This window comes from Macrotis lagotis, chromosome 2 (assembly GCF_037893015.1).
Source record: "Macrotis lagotis isolate mMagLag1 chromosome 2, bilby.v1.9.chrom.fasta, whole genome shotgun sequence".
NCBI classification, from domain to species: domain Eukaryota; kingdom Metazoa; phylum Chordata; class Mammalia; order Peramelemorphia; family Peramelidae; genus Macrotis; species Macrotis lagotis.
The window spans coordinates 237,989,230-238,003,255 of NC_133659.1; the positions used below are offsets into that span (position 1 = coordinate 237,989,230).

The 14,026-nt window shown below is 34.0% G+C and overlaps 1 pseudogene; it reads right to left on the minus strand.

Moving 5' to 3' along the window:
• Positions 1 to 447: 447 nt before the first annotated feature.
• LOC141512125 (zinc finger MYND domain-containing protein 11 pseudogene) lies at positions 448 to 2,111 on the minus strand (annotated as a pseudogene).
• Between the last annotated feature and the right edge of the window lie 11,915 nt (positions 2,112 to 14,026).

The following is a 14,026-nucleotide window of genomic DNA, read 5'->3' on the forward strand; positions in this document are numbered from 1 at the left end:
CTGATTTTTATCTTGATTTTGGTTAATTTTCTCTTTCAATAATTTATAAAATTGTTATTTTGAAATTTTTCAGTGACCTTCCACTTATAAAAGCTGAGAGATCAAGTTCTACTGTCAGCAGTCCCAATCTTAGGAAAGGCATCATTTCTTTTATAACTAAACTAGAGAGTTTCGTGGGTTCTTTTCTTCCTTGATGTTCTCTCAAGGATTCTCTTTGAAACACAGAAAACTATCTCACCTATTTTATGTTTCTTTTTAAAGCATGTCTCATGTCTTATTGTAAATATTTATCTTATTTCAAGAATTATGTCTAGGTACCTTACATACATCTATTCAAGTTTTCTCCTTTAATATTTGTCTAACATCTTTCCTGGATATCTTACTATCATACAGTGAAGAACACCAGTCTTCTTTCTTTCTTTTCAATACTTCCTTTTCCCTGATTCTTCAATTACTGTTGGAGATCTCCTTCTGATTAGCCCATTGCTTCTTCTTGGCCTGGGAAATCAGCTGCCTGTGCTGTGTTGCTAGCTTCTTAATCTCTTCTACAAATTCTTCTTTACACTTTTCCTTTACCTCTTTACATTTCCTGTCCATCTGACTCTGCATATTGGCCACAGCTTTAGTTACAGCTTGCTTTTTTCTTCCTCTATTTCAGCACGCAGCTTCTCCAGTGCTTCTCGCACCACTCTTTCAGTCTCTCATTTGTGGTTAGATTTCATTGGGTCTTTGAAGTCATTAAAGATTTTGGTGTATTTGTCATGGCACATGTTTTGACACACTCCATCATTAGTGGTCTGGGGGCTCTGATGCAGCATCCTTGGAGAAGAAGCACTTAACTTCTTGGTCTGAGTGGAGACTGAAACCTTTTCTATTGGCTGAGGCATTGTGGGAATTTCCTGGCTGGAACTGACAGTTTCAATTTCGGGCTCTGGTTCTTCTTTTTTGGTGGGGTTCCACACTTTGATTGCATGCCCTTTCTTTGCACGTGGTTCCTGAGTGACCTTCAGCTGTTCATTACTGGTAGAGGAAATGTTGGATTCTGCTTCTTCTTCACCTCGGTCCTCATTCTGAGATTTCCAAAATCTTCCTTCACACAGGAAACGCTGATGTAGTTCTAGCTCATCACATGCTTTTTTCCAGCCCATACTGCATTTCACATGCAACTGATGAATGTTAACTGTGACATCTTGTATATTTTCAGAAGGAATCCAGGCCTTTTGGTGATGGTGACCAAAGAATCGAACATCAACTTGATTGTCCTCTTTCTGCGTGACTTTGGCTGGCCCCAAAACCCTTCATTTTGGCCCAGACCACCTCATGATTAGGTATACAAGGATAGCAGAACCAGTTATTTGGACATGCATTTGATAAAAAGAAGCAATTCTTGCAAAGCTGCATCTCATGCATCCTTATAGAACATTCTGGGTATGCCAGCTTGTTCACTGTCGGCTCCATAGAAAATCACTGTGTTGTGGAAAAGTTGAGCATCAGCTTTGAATTCTTCATAACTTCTGTATTCCTTCACTTTCTCTTGAATTGTAGGAACATCAACAGCTGAATGTACCACTCTTCTGTACATTGGGTGCTTATTGTCCTTTCCCTTTTTGTTTAGAGCCATAGCCCGTTCCTTCATTCAGAAGACAATGAATTTCAGATGTGTGCTCATCTCCTGCTTGCTTGTATTTTTTTTTTCTTAATACTCCTGCAAACTGGACATTGCCAGTGGCTACTGCTATCTCTAAGCCTGAACTCATCAGATAAACACTTGGAATGATAAACACGAAAACACAGGTCAGATATCAATACCTCTCCAGGCAAATGGCATTCAAAACAATACCAGTCATGATTTTTTGTTTCCCAGTCAATTTCGTCTCCTGTTAACCAATAGCCTTCTTGTTCAATACCAGCTTTTGAACCCTTGCAGCCCACGGTTAGGGTCTCAACAATAACCCCATCTTTCACTGCTAAACTCAGCTGACATGTTGTCTTTTTTTGGATGCATACCATGAACCCGAGACATACACTTTGTAATGCGGTCAATGTTAGCAATTTGCTTCTGGTTTTGAATGATCTCAATAGCTGCCCAAAGATGCTGGATAGCTTTTGTATCTGCTTGCCGTCTCTCTCTCTTTTTTTAAGCTTTTTGCCAGGCAAATGGGGTTAAGTGACTTGCCCAAGGCCACACAGCTAAGTCATTATTAAGTGTCTGAGACTGGATTTGAACCCAGGTACTCCTGACTCCAGGGCCGGGCCGGTGCTTTATCCACTGCGCCACCTAGCCGCCCCTGCCGTCTCTTTGTTAAGCGTGCCATGACCTATTCACTTTTTTTGCTGGTGCTGCTGCGGCGGCGCGGGGCCAGCTGGCTCCCGAGCCGGGGAGGAGGGAGGGAGGGGCTGTTCATCATTTCTTATGAAAAAATAGTATTCCATAACATTTATACACCACAACATCCTCAATTAACGGAAATCCCTCAAGTTCCAATTCTTTGGTACCACAAAGAGAGCTGCTAGAAAGATTTATATAAATATGGATCCTTCCTCTATCCCGTTTTAAAATCACTTTGGGATACATACCCAGTATTAGTATTGCTGGATAAAAGGGTATGTACAGCTTGATTACCCTTTAGGTAAAGTTTCAAATTATTCACCAGAATAGTTGAATCATTTCAAAACTCCACCAATAGCACATTAGAGTCCGAATTTTCCCATATTTTGTCCAACATATATCATTTTCCGAATATGTTATATTATCCAATCTGATAGTTGTGAGAGAGTACCTCAGAACTGCTTTAATTTGTGTTTTTCTAATCAATAGTGATTTAAAATATTTTATGTGACTATAGATACCTTTGATTGCTTCATCTGAGAATTGTGCATTTACTTTGACCAATTATCAACTGGGGAATGACTTATAGTCTTACAAACTTGACTCAGCTCTCTATATATTTGAAAAATGAACTCTGTATCTGAGATGTTTGCTGTAAAAATTAGTTTACATCATTTTTCTTTTCTTCTAATCTTGGTTGTATTGTTTTTGTTTGTGAAAAATCTTTAAAAAAAAAGAATGTTGTGGTGGGGAACATGAGAGAGGGACTACTTAATTGATCTGTGAGTTTTTATTAAGTCCTGACTGTATACCAGATACTAGCTAGGTACCAGAATAAATGAAAATGAACTATGCTCCATTATTTAAATATCGGCTTTCTCTTTCTTCCAATTCCCTCCCTCTCCATTTACTATTTAAACAGAGAGTAAAATAATCTGTGAGATTGAATACCTTGATTATAATAGCTAATTAATTCATAAAAAAGAAAAAAACTTTTATTATAATCAAAATTATTCATTTTACTCCTCTGTTGGAGCAGTTTGTTTCTTAGCCAATCCCAGATTTTTTTTTGATAATCCCAGTTTGAGGTATGAGTCTAATTCCATTTAGTTATAATATAGTTTGAGATTCTAGTCTAACTCTAGGAAAATGACAATTGCCATCACCATCACCACAACCAATGATTTATTTTCTTGTATTTTTTCCTATGAAAGGAGCTCCTAGTTTTATTTATTAATTCTATGGTCTTCTTTTCTTTCTTTTTTTTTTTAGGTTTCTTTTTCAAGGCAAATGGGATTAAATGGTTTACCCAAGGCCACACAGCTAGGTAATTATTAAATGTCTGAGGTCAGATTTGAACTCAGCTACTTCTGACTCCAGGACTGGTGCTCTATCCACTGTGCCACCTAGCCACCCCGGTTTTCTTAGTTTCAATTTTGTTGAAGTGTTTTGATTTTCAGAATTTCCAACTTGGAATTTAATTGGGGGTTTTTATTTTTTTGTTTGCTTTAAATACTCAATTCATTAATGTGCCCTTATTTTATTTATGTAAACCTTTAGAGATATAACTATTACTTAAGCTGCATCTCATAAATTTTGTTATGTTGCCTCATTGTCATCATTCTCTTTAATGAAATTGCTGATTGTTTCTTTGGTCCTCTCATTCCTTAGAATTAGATTATTTAGTTTCCAATTAAATTTTAATCTGTTTTCATGACTCTTTGTTGAAAGTAATTTTTATTATATTATGATCTGAAATGCATTTAATATTTTTTTCTTTTCTGCATTTGGTTGTGAGGTTTTTATGCCATTAATAAATGGTCGGTTTTTTGTGTAGGTGCCATGACCTGCTTTAACAAAAGGGGTTTTCCCCTTTCAATTTCCCCAATCAATTTTCTGTAGGTCTATCCTATCAAACATCCAAAATTCTCTTCTTTTCCGTAACTTCTTTCTTTATCATTTTTTTTATCAAATTTTATAGTCCTGAGAGGAGAAAGGATTTGAGAATTTTTTACAAAGAAATCATAAATGAATTCGTCAGAGATTGAGATCACATTGTAAAGTCACATAGAGGGGAACAGAGAGAAGAGGTCTCACGATACAGCCTTGAAGAACACCCATATTTAGTAGGATCAATGTGGATAAATATCTAGCAAAGAATACTCACAAATATAGTCAGAGAAATCAGAGAACCAGAAGACAACAGCACCATTAAAACTTACAGTGTGTAGAAGAACATAAAGGAGAAGAAATAATTAAAAGTTTTAAAGCTCTTGTGAGTTCAGAGGTATAATTGTTCTTTGTTCAGCTGATTTGGAGGAAAAAATGATGGGATATCATTTAGTGTAAAAAATGAGAATGAAGTAATTGGATTTGGTGATTAAGAGATCATTTTAACTTTAGAAGGAAAAATATCAGTAATATTATAACTGGTTAATCTGGTGTTGTCATTCATTCTTTTTTTTTTAGGTTTTTTTTTTTGCAAGGCAAATGGGGTTAAGTGGCTTGCCCAGGGCCACACAGCTAGGTAATTATTAAGTGTCTGAGGCTGGATTTGAACTCAGGTACTCCTGACTCCAGGGCTGGTGCTCTATCTACTGTGCTCTATGTTGTCATTAATTCTTAAAGGGGAATAAATTATATTGGTATGTTAGAATCAAGTTACAGTGTTCAACTGACCGATCAAACCAATATGAGTTCAGAATGCTCTACCATAACTGAGGGATAGTCTATTTGTCTATTTGAACTTTTTGGAGTGCATTCTCTAAATTTTCATCTCTCAAACTTCTTTTTGAGCTACTGCAATTCTGCTTTGATCATAGAGCACAATATGTTATTTGATGTGGGCATGCCACACTAGGCAGTCCTTTGCCATCATCTCCCATGTCATACAATTGATTCCAAAGATCTTTAGAGAGACCTTCAGAGTACTATTTTATTGTTTCTTCTGACCATCATGTGTGTGTGTCCTCCTTACAGCTCTCTGTCTTTTTTAGCAAATGTATGTTTGACAATTAAACAATGTGGCCAGCTCATTGCAGTTGCATTTTCTTTAGTAGAGTTTGAATACTTGGCAGTTTAGCTTGAAAAAGAACTGCAGTGTCCATTACTTTATCCTCCAAAGTTATCTTCAAAATCTTCCTAAGACAATTCAGATGGAACCAGTGCGGCCTGCCATGGCACTGGTATACTATTCATATTTCATAGGCATACAACAGTGAAGTTGGAGAAAGTCTACAGAGCCTTGTGCTGACCTCATCATTGTATAAACCAGATTACAGAGGATTAAGAAAAGAATTCAAGAAAAGTAAGTGGAGGAATCAATTATAGACAACTTTTTGAAAGAGTTTACCCAAGCAAAGAAAGAGAAATAAATGGTAAAAGACAGGGATAATGAAGGAAATAGTGGCTAAAGGGATCTGAGTGATGTGAGATGAGGATGAATGAAAAGTGAATGACCTCAATTATTTCATTAACATAAGGAGAACCTATTTGACTTAGAAGATATGGTTATTGGAGCCATGGGAGGTTTGAAGAATAAAAGTGTTGCAAAATTTCTATAATGGGTGGTATAAGGATCTTTTTTATAGAGATATAAAAATATTTCCTTTTAGCAGTGAAGGTACAGTTAATATTAGATAACATACTTTTGTAGTGGACTCAGTTTTCATAATTTCATTATTTTCTTAAGCTATGTTCAGTAGGACTTGAATAGGGGTGAAAATAATAATGGGTGGGGGTTGGTGTATTCTAAGGATGAGGTTTGGCAGAGCAAGTTTGCTGATAAGATAAGGGACCGAGAGATGGTAGAGGATAGTATAAAGTTGAACTAGTTCACCAAGGAGTCAAGATGAGATAGGAAAGAAAATAAATCCAGTACATGGGTGATGGACTAGGAAAGAATCAGTAGCTGGAGATATTGATATGTCATGATGAGAATAGGGGTTATAGAAAGATAGCTAGAGTGAAAACAAATTATGATTATATAAAGGAATTTCAAAGTTTATGAATTTGGAAGTGACACCCTAATGGCTGATGGCAAAGTGAATGGTATAATTACTCTATGTATTGTTTAGGTGGCATGAAGGAATAAATCATGGAAATTTAGTAAGTTCAAGGAAATGAGAATTTATGGTGTTTGAAAATATATGAAATGAAATGAAATCCCTTGGGATGAAAGCAGGTCTTCTGGAAGAGAGAAAGGCCATAAGTCAGGCACTGAACACATTGAAAAGGAAGGAGAGTTTTTTGGATGTTGGTAGAGAACCATTACAAAAAACTGTCTCAGAAAAACAGTTACATGCACACATGTCTCAGATGTTGATGAGTTAGACTAATTTACAATTCTATCAGAGAAGTTATTTCTCCTGATATACAAACCATTTACCCAAACTGGAAAAATAAAGTACTTTGCAAACTTGTTTTCTTGACATATATTATTCTGACATACAAACCTGAGAGTTAAAGTAAAGAAAGAAAACTACTGACTATTTTAAATACTATTTATTGACTTATCAACATTGACTAAAATATTTGCAGTTTACATCAATACATTAATTATTATTCACTATTACTCTTTTGACTTGTGTCAAGAATGCAAATTAAAATTAGAAAATTAGAAGTATAAGTCATATATTAAATAGATTTTATTTTGAAAATGTACTAAACTTTTCCACCAGTGCTTTTGCAAACTTTCTGAAACTTAGAATATAAATCCTAGGTTGTTGCCTGAAGTGCTCCCTAGGTGAAGCAACTCTTGTAGAGTTACACAGCTAGTTAGTGACCATCAAACTGTTTGACTGAAAGAATTTTGTAAAAGCCTTAGCTAGTCTAATCAATTATGAAAACTATTTGTTGTGGTGAAGAAAAACCTTAAAAGGGTAAAGGGAACAGATTTTTATTATGCACATGGCATTTAATGCATAAGATAAGTTGATACAAACACAAAAATGATGATAAAGATATAAAGGTAAATATGAGCAAGCAATTAAAAGGGACTAAATGAGGTTAAATTTTTTTTATTCTTTTATGAAGAAATGATTTATGTAGCTTCATAGAACTCTATCATTAGGGGTCATAGAGGAAATTTAATTAAATGGAAAGAGTCTATTATGTTTTGGTAATCTCAAAAGCAGAAAGGAAAGGATGAGGAAGGTTAGAAAAAGTGAACCAGATTCTTTGGATAACAAACCAGACATTCTTGAAATTTGGCTCATGTATAAATGTATAAATATGGGATCAGATTCCTTATCCCTCAAGGATAACAGACAACAGATTTCCTTGAGGCCAAAATAGAACAGTAATAAGTAGGACAACTGGATTTCTAAACTTAATTCGTAGGCTAACTGAATTTCTAAACTAGATTGAGAGACAAAGAACCATAACATACAAGACAAAATCAATTATATATATATATATATATATATATATATATATATATATATATATATATCAATTAAAAGAAGTTCTAGAATCAATCTGATTATTTCATAGAAAAGATTTACATGTAGTACAATAATCTTACAAAGCATAGGAGATAAATCTAATAAAATGTGTTTATACAAGTAGATTCATTAAAAAATTCACAGAATTTTCAGGAGAACTGCTAGGGCCTTAGAAATTATCTGGTCCACATCCTGCAAAAAAGAAATTTCAATTTAACATACTGGGGACATTCTCAGGAATGAAAAGTTAGAATTACTTGTGACAAAGAAATATTGGAAGTCTACCAACTACAGATTTTTACATTTTAGCTGAATATTTGATAGTCTCATTTTTTTTCTGGAAAATATGAAGATGAGATTAATTATAGAATGATTAAATGGATTCATAATTGATCAAATGACTAGATTCAAAGAATAATCATTAGTAATTAAATTTCATTTTGTTAATAGATTTCCAATGTAAAGTCATAGGAACATGTGCTGTATAACATATTTTTTAAATCAAAGCTATGGGTAAATAAAATTGAAATTCACTAAGGATAAATATAAATTCTTACATTTTATGAATGCAAAATAGGCAACACATGAAAAGACTGTGCAGTTTGTAAAAGCAGTGTTACACTCAGTTTTACACATTCTGTGTGAGCCAGACAAGTGACTGGCCTAAAAGATTTTTTCATTTAGGCTACACAAAAAAAGAAATAATATCTGTGGACATCAAAGTGATATTCCTCTTTTATTCTGTTTTGGGAAAAAAACTCATGTGGCAAACAGTCTTTGGTTTTGCATACCAATTATGAATAAGCTGGAGTTTCCAGGGAAGATAATTAGATTGGTAAATAGTTTGAAGTTAATGTCATTTCAAAATTGGTTGAAGAATTCAGATTATTTATCGTAGAGAAGAGAAGGGAGGTGGGATTGGAAGAAACACATGATAACTCTTTTCAACATTGGAGAGCTGTCACATTGAAAAGATATTAGCACTATTTAGTTTGTACCTAGATGTAAATTTCAAAGAAATAAGTAACAAATTGCCTAAATATGAGAACTATGCAAAGATGGATAGAATCAGAAGCCTTAGGAAGTAATGATTTTCTGCTTATTAAAAATTTTCAAGCAAACTAGAGATGGAACTTTTTGATTGTTTTCAGGTAATGTACTTTGTCAAATGTGCTGTTAATTTGGTGTTTCTTAATAAGTCTGCTTTTTAAAAAGAAAAGTGAACTAATAATACCATTTTAAAAATAAAATAGCAATTATCTGTATTCCTTCATATGAATTACTTTCCAATTCTCAGAAATTTCCTAATAGAGACAGAAAACATCAAATTTTGGAAGAGGGAGTTCTAGTTCAGTCTTTCATTTTCAATGTAAAGAGACCAAGGTTCTAAGAAGACAGATAACTTTGTCCAGATCATTCCTTTGGAAGAATCAGAGCTAGGAATCTCCACTACCGTGCAAACCTCTTGTTCCCAATTAAGTGTTCTTTTATGGGTTCCAGAATTCTTGCCTTCTTAATGTGAAGAAGTGGGTGATACAATATTCTGACTTCACTCTAGATTTAAATCCATCTCTTTTTCCATTTCCTTCACTCAGGTTGGCTTCTTGATGCATAACCTGACTATAACATTCAACTTACTGTAAGATGAAACTGGGATCTGAGAGGTCCATCTAATGAGTTTAATAACATATTCAACAGCACTCTGGTTCTTGGTTTTTTACACTCACCTTTCAAATTTTTCTCTAACTAGAAAACAGATAAACTTGGCTATTGTATTATTGATATCATTATCATCCTTGATCTATTTATTTATTTATTTTTTAGGTTTTTTTTTTTTTTTTTGCAAGGCAAACGGGGTTAAGTGGCTTGCCCAAGGCCACACAGCTAAGCCTTATTTCTTTTAAAAATTATTTTGATCTTGTAGGATCTCATTTTTCACAATAATAACACACCACACTTTCCAGATGTATTTTTTTCTACAGACCACTTTGATGGTTAGAGTTTGTAACAGATGTTTTTCTGCTTCTGGAGTTCCATCTCTGGAAATAGCTATAAACTCTCATTTTCTTAATAGAAAAATCAACCTCTATTGTTTTTTCCATGGAAGAAACTGAAGGTAACAAGAAGCTTAATTGTCTCTTGCATCTAAATGTAGAAATAGTCAAATTCCTTGAACTATTTAACAAAAATATCTAGGGTAGGATTTGAGTTGGCAAAGGTGAAGTCAGATACTGATTTTAAATGGGGGAAATGATATGAAGAAATCAACCATCAATGGCACTACTTTTCCAATTTATGACATAGGATTATAGAAATGTTAGTGCTAAAAGGGTTCTGAAAATTGATATGTTAACTTTCGTTTTTTTACAGATGAAGAAGTTCCTAGGTGAAATAAAGAGAAGAAGAGAAGTATACATATACAGGCTGATGGGCAAAAATATCATAGAAAAATATTTTTATAGATTCATTCAAAAATATGTGAATTTCTTTGAAAATCTAAATATTGTTATAGATGTAAGTCTTTCTTCTCCCTTGAAGATATTTCATGATTTAAATATCAGTCTGAATTAAAGTATCATTTTATGCCAATAAGATTATATTCTGAAGAAGTAAACTAGAAATTTCTGTGAAATAAATAATTGTAACATATAAATTGCCTCACTTTGAAATTAAGAGTTTAGATACTATTTCATTATTTATTTATTTAGTTAGTTGTTAGAGGCAATCGGGGTCTAGTGACTTGCTAGTTCCATAGCTAGTTAGTGTGACAGAATTTGAATTCAGTTCCTTCTGATTTCAGGGCTCCATCCATCTGTACTATTTATTCTCTTTCACAGTTCTCAGAGTCAGATTAAATAGAGGGCTATGTTCACTTTTTCCTGTGAGAAACCTAAAAATTATAATGTCAATCAGTTTGAAACCATACATTATGAGACAAACGTTTTTATTTCAATTTGATCCAATTCCGTTCTGTTTAAATTTGCAAAGACACTTGTCTAATCACTGATGCTACCAAAGAGGAAATAGGCCCAAGAATTTGAAAATCAAATTGAGACAAAAAGGCAGAAATAAAGATGATATAAAGCAAAATGTGATGAACACATGAGATCTAAAGAAGTAGAGTACCTTGGAAAGAAAAGGGACACCTTCAACTAGTTAGACCAGGAAAAGATTAAGAAAATATTTTAAGCTGTAGCCAGAATTGTGAGGAACCAAATGACTCCATAGGCAGGAACTATAGAGCAGTGGGGGGAGGGGGTGGAAATATAATGAATCAGAGAGTCCAGAGAATCTGTAGCACTCTTATTTAAGAGTAAGCTGGCAGAATCCTGGCATTTGAAATGACACAAGACAAAAATTTTTCTATCCAAATAAGTCCATCTTTAGGTTCAAGTTTGACCATCTTTAATATAAAAGAGAATGTCTCCTCTTAGCAATTATACATCAAGTCTCCTGTTAGAACAATTAATCGTGTTATTTCCTTCCTTCACTAATAGATAATCAAAAGTTCTATCATTTATGTATAAAGGACACAAAATAAAATCTTGGTTGTTTTGATTCTTTTGATCTTCTGGTAAGATGATGTAAAGCAAGTAATGTGATTAGAAATCAAACTTTTGAAACTGATTTCATCTTGCTGGGTTTCTTTAGATAAAGAAAATACTCCAGTGTCATCTCATTGATATTTATTATATTCATAATAGTTCTGACTAGGAATGCCATTTGGTCTTTTTGATTCAAAGTGATTCCCACCTCCACACTCCCATGTATTTCTTCATTAGCCAACTTTCCCTCAAGGACATGATATATATCTTTGACATGATGTCCACAAAACTGTTAGAGCATGTGAATGGGATTCATAATTTCTCAGTCCCAAACTGTGGGATGCATGTGTTCCTCTTAGTAATACTTGTGAGAGCAGAGCTCTTCCTTTTGGCAACCATGTGTTATGACAGATATGTGACCATGCTACCTCATCCTTATGAATCATAGAGTTTACATACTCCTTGAAAGTATCTATTGGTTCTTGGGTTACATTGATGGTTTCATGATCAGCCCCCCCACACAAAGAACTTCTCATTTTGTTAAGCCTGAGAGATCCAGGACCTCTCTTGTGAGATTCTAACCTTGTTGAAATTCTCCTGCTCAGTCACCTTACTCTATGAGATGTTCATGGATCTGTGCTGGGTCCTTATGCTCCTTATCCCTATAATAGTTATTTTTTTTCTCCTCTATGGATCTATAGGATGAATTCAGCTACTGGTCACAGAATGACTTCTGTTATTCTTTTCTTTGGTACTGCTCTCTATACCTACATGCTCCCTGCTTCTTATCATACAGCGTGATAAGGACATGATGATGTCTGTCATCTCCACGATTTTTAGGTGTGCTGAAGCCTCTCATCTACACCTTCAGGAATGAAGATGCTACAGCAGCTTTGAAGAAAGTCCTATGGTCTTTTACCTAATTTTTAAAATTATGTAAATGTGATTTTCTAATACTTAATAACATTCCAAATTATCCTAATATCCATTATTGGTTCATTTTATTCATGTTACCCTGTGGTGAGTGGTTATCTTCCTCCATACCCCATCCTTGCAAATTAATTTCCTTTACTTAAGATTTTTTGAAACATTTTAGGGCTAATGTCTTTCTAGTTTAGTACAAAATCATTGATATTTAAGTTGGAATATAAGGATTTGAGTTCTCTATCCACAACTTGCTAACTGGGTTATCTTGACTTGTGTGACTTGGTTTACTTTTCAATCTCATATTGTATTAAGGGAATAAAAATTAAATACCTTAACAAAAATGGGACCAAAATGGAGTTATCGAAAGTTGTTTTTACTCAACTCATCTCATTTCCTGTTTGTATGATATTACTCACATGATATGTCATGGAAATAGAATAGTTTCCAGTTACCAAGATATTGGGAAAACATTTGAGAAAGTTCCTCATGTTATTATTATAAAAAATGAATTAAAATGAAATAAGTAAATGGCTAGATTAAGAGTTTCAGTTGACAAGGAAGGATTCTTGTTAACTTCCATCACCATGGCCTTTCCTCTATATTAAATACAAGAGATTCTTCATTTCTCTTTTGTGTATCTTGCTTTGATGAAGGTTTCTTTGCTTCCTCTATGAGACTGTCATGTACCTGTGTTGGGTCCCTATGATCCTCATTCCTGTAATGGGGTAAAAACTCTCACTAGTATATCCCTCTATCTAGTTTCTGTCCTTTGTTCTCTATTAAAACCCTCAGAATAGACAAATCTCTTTTCCCTTCATTCTAAAATTTTGAAAATATTAAAATTCTGAAAGAACACATTTTCTCATTCCTCTACATCATTGTATAGTTTCTTTTATTGTTTTTTGGGGTTTTTTTGCAAGGCAATGGGGTTAAGCGACTTGCCCAAGGTCACACACCTAGGTTTTTATTAAATGTCTGAGGTTTGATTTGAACCCAGGTCCTTCTGACTCTATCCATAGCACCACCTTAGCTGTCCAATGTATAGCTCCTTACAATCACTCAAATGAACCTTTCTGTTTCTCTTGACTCCCATTCCACTTACTACTTTCCTTCAGATATGCTTGAAAAGCATATCTTTCCACTTTAGGACTATACTTGGGTTTGTAGAGTAAATCACTCTTTGTGGTAAGCACATATCTTTCCCTATTTGGCTTATGAAATTCCAAGATCTTATTAATTTATTAATAATTAATTTATTTACTTTTAGGGGTTTTTTTGCAAGGCAATAGGTTTAAGTGACTTACCCAAGGCCACAAAGCTAGGTAATTATTAAGTATTTGAGGCCAAATTTGAACTCAGGTATTCCTGACTCCAGGGCCAGTGCTCTATCCGCTGTACCACCTAGCCACCCTCCCCCAAAGATCTTATTTAATTTTTGTTGAAGCCACAAGTTATTGTTCTATCTTTTACTGGTTCTGTTTGATCTGAACAGTTTCATTTACAATTTTTTAAAATATAGTTTCTATACTTTTAAAAATCAATTTTAGGATTTTGATGATTCTTAGATTACCTTTTTTGATGATAGCCTTTTGATGTGCTATTTTACATTTTCTTCTCTTTTCTATCTTTTGATTTTGTTTTAATATTCATTGCCATTTCATTGATTTTTCCTTAGTTTATTTTAATTTTCAGGTATTCTATTTCTTAGTTTAAGGTTTTCCACTTTTTCACCCAAACTACTTGGTTTCCTTCAAATTACTTTCCCATGAACTTTAATTTCA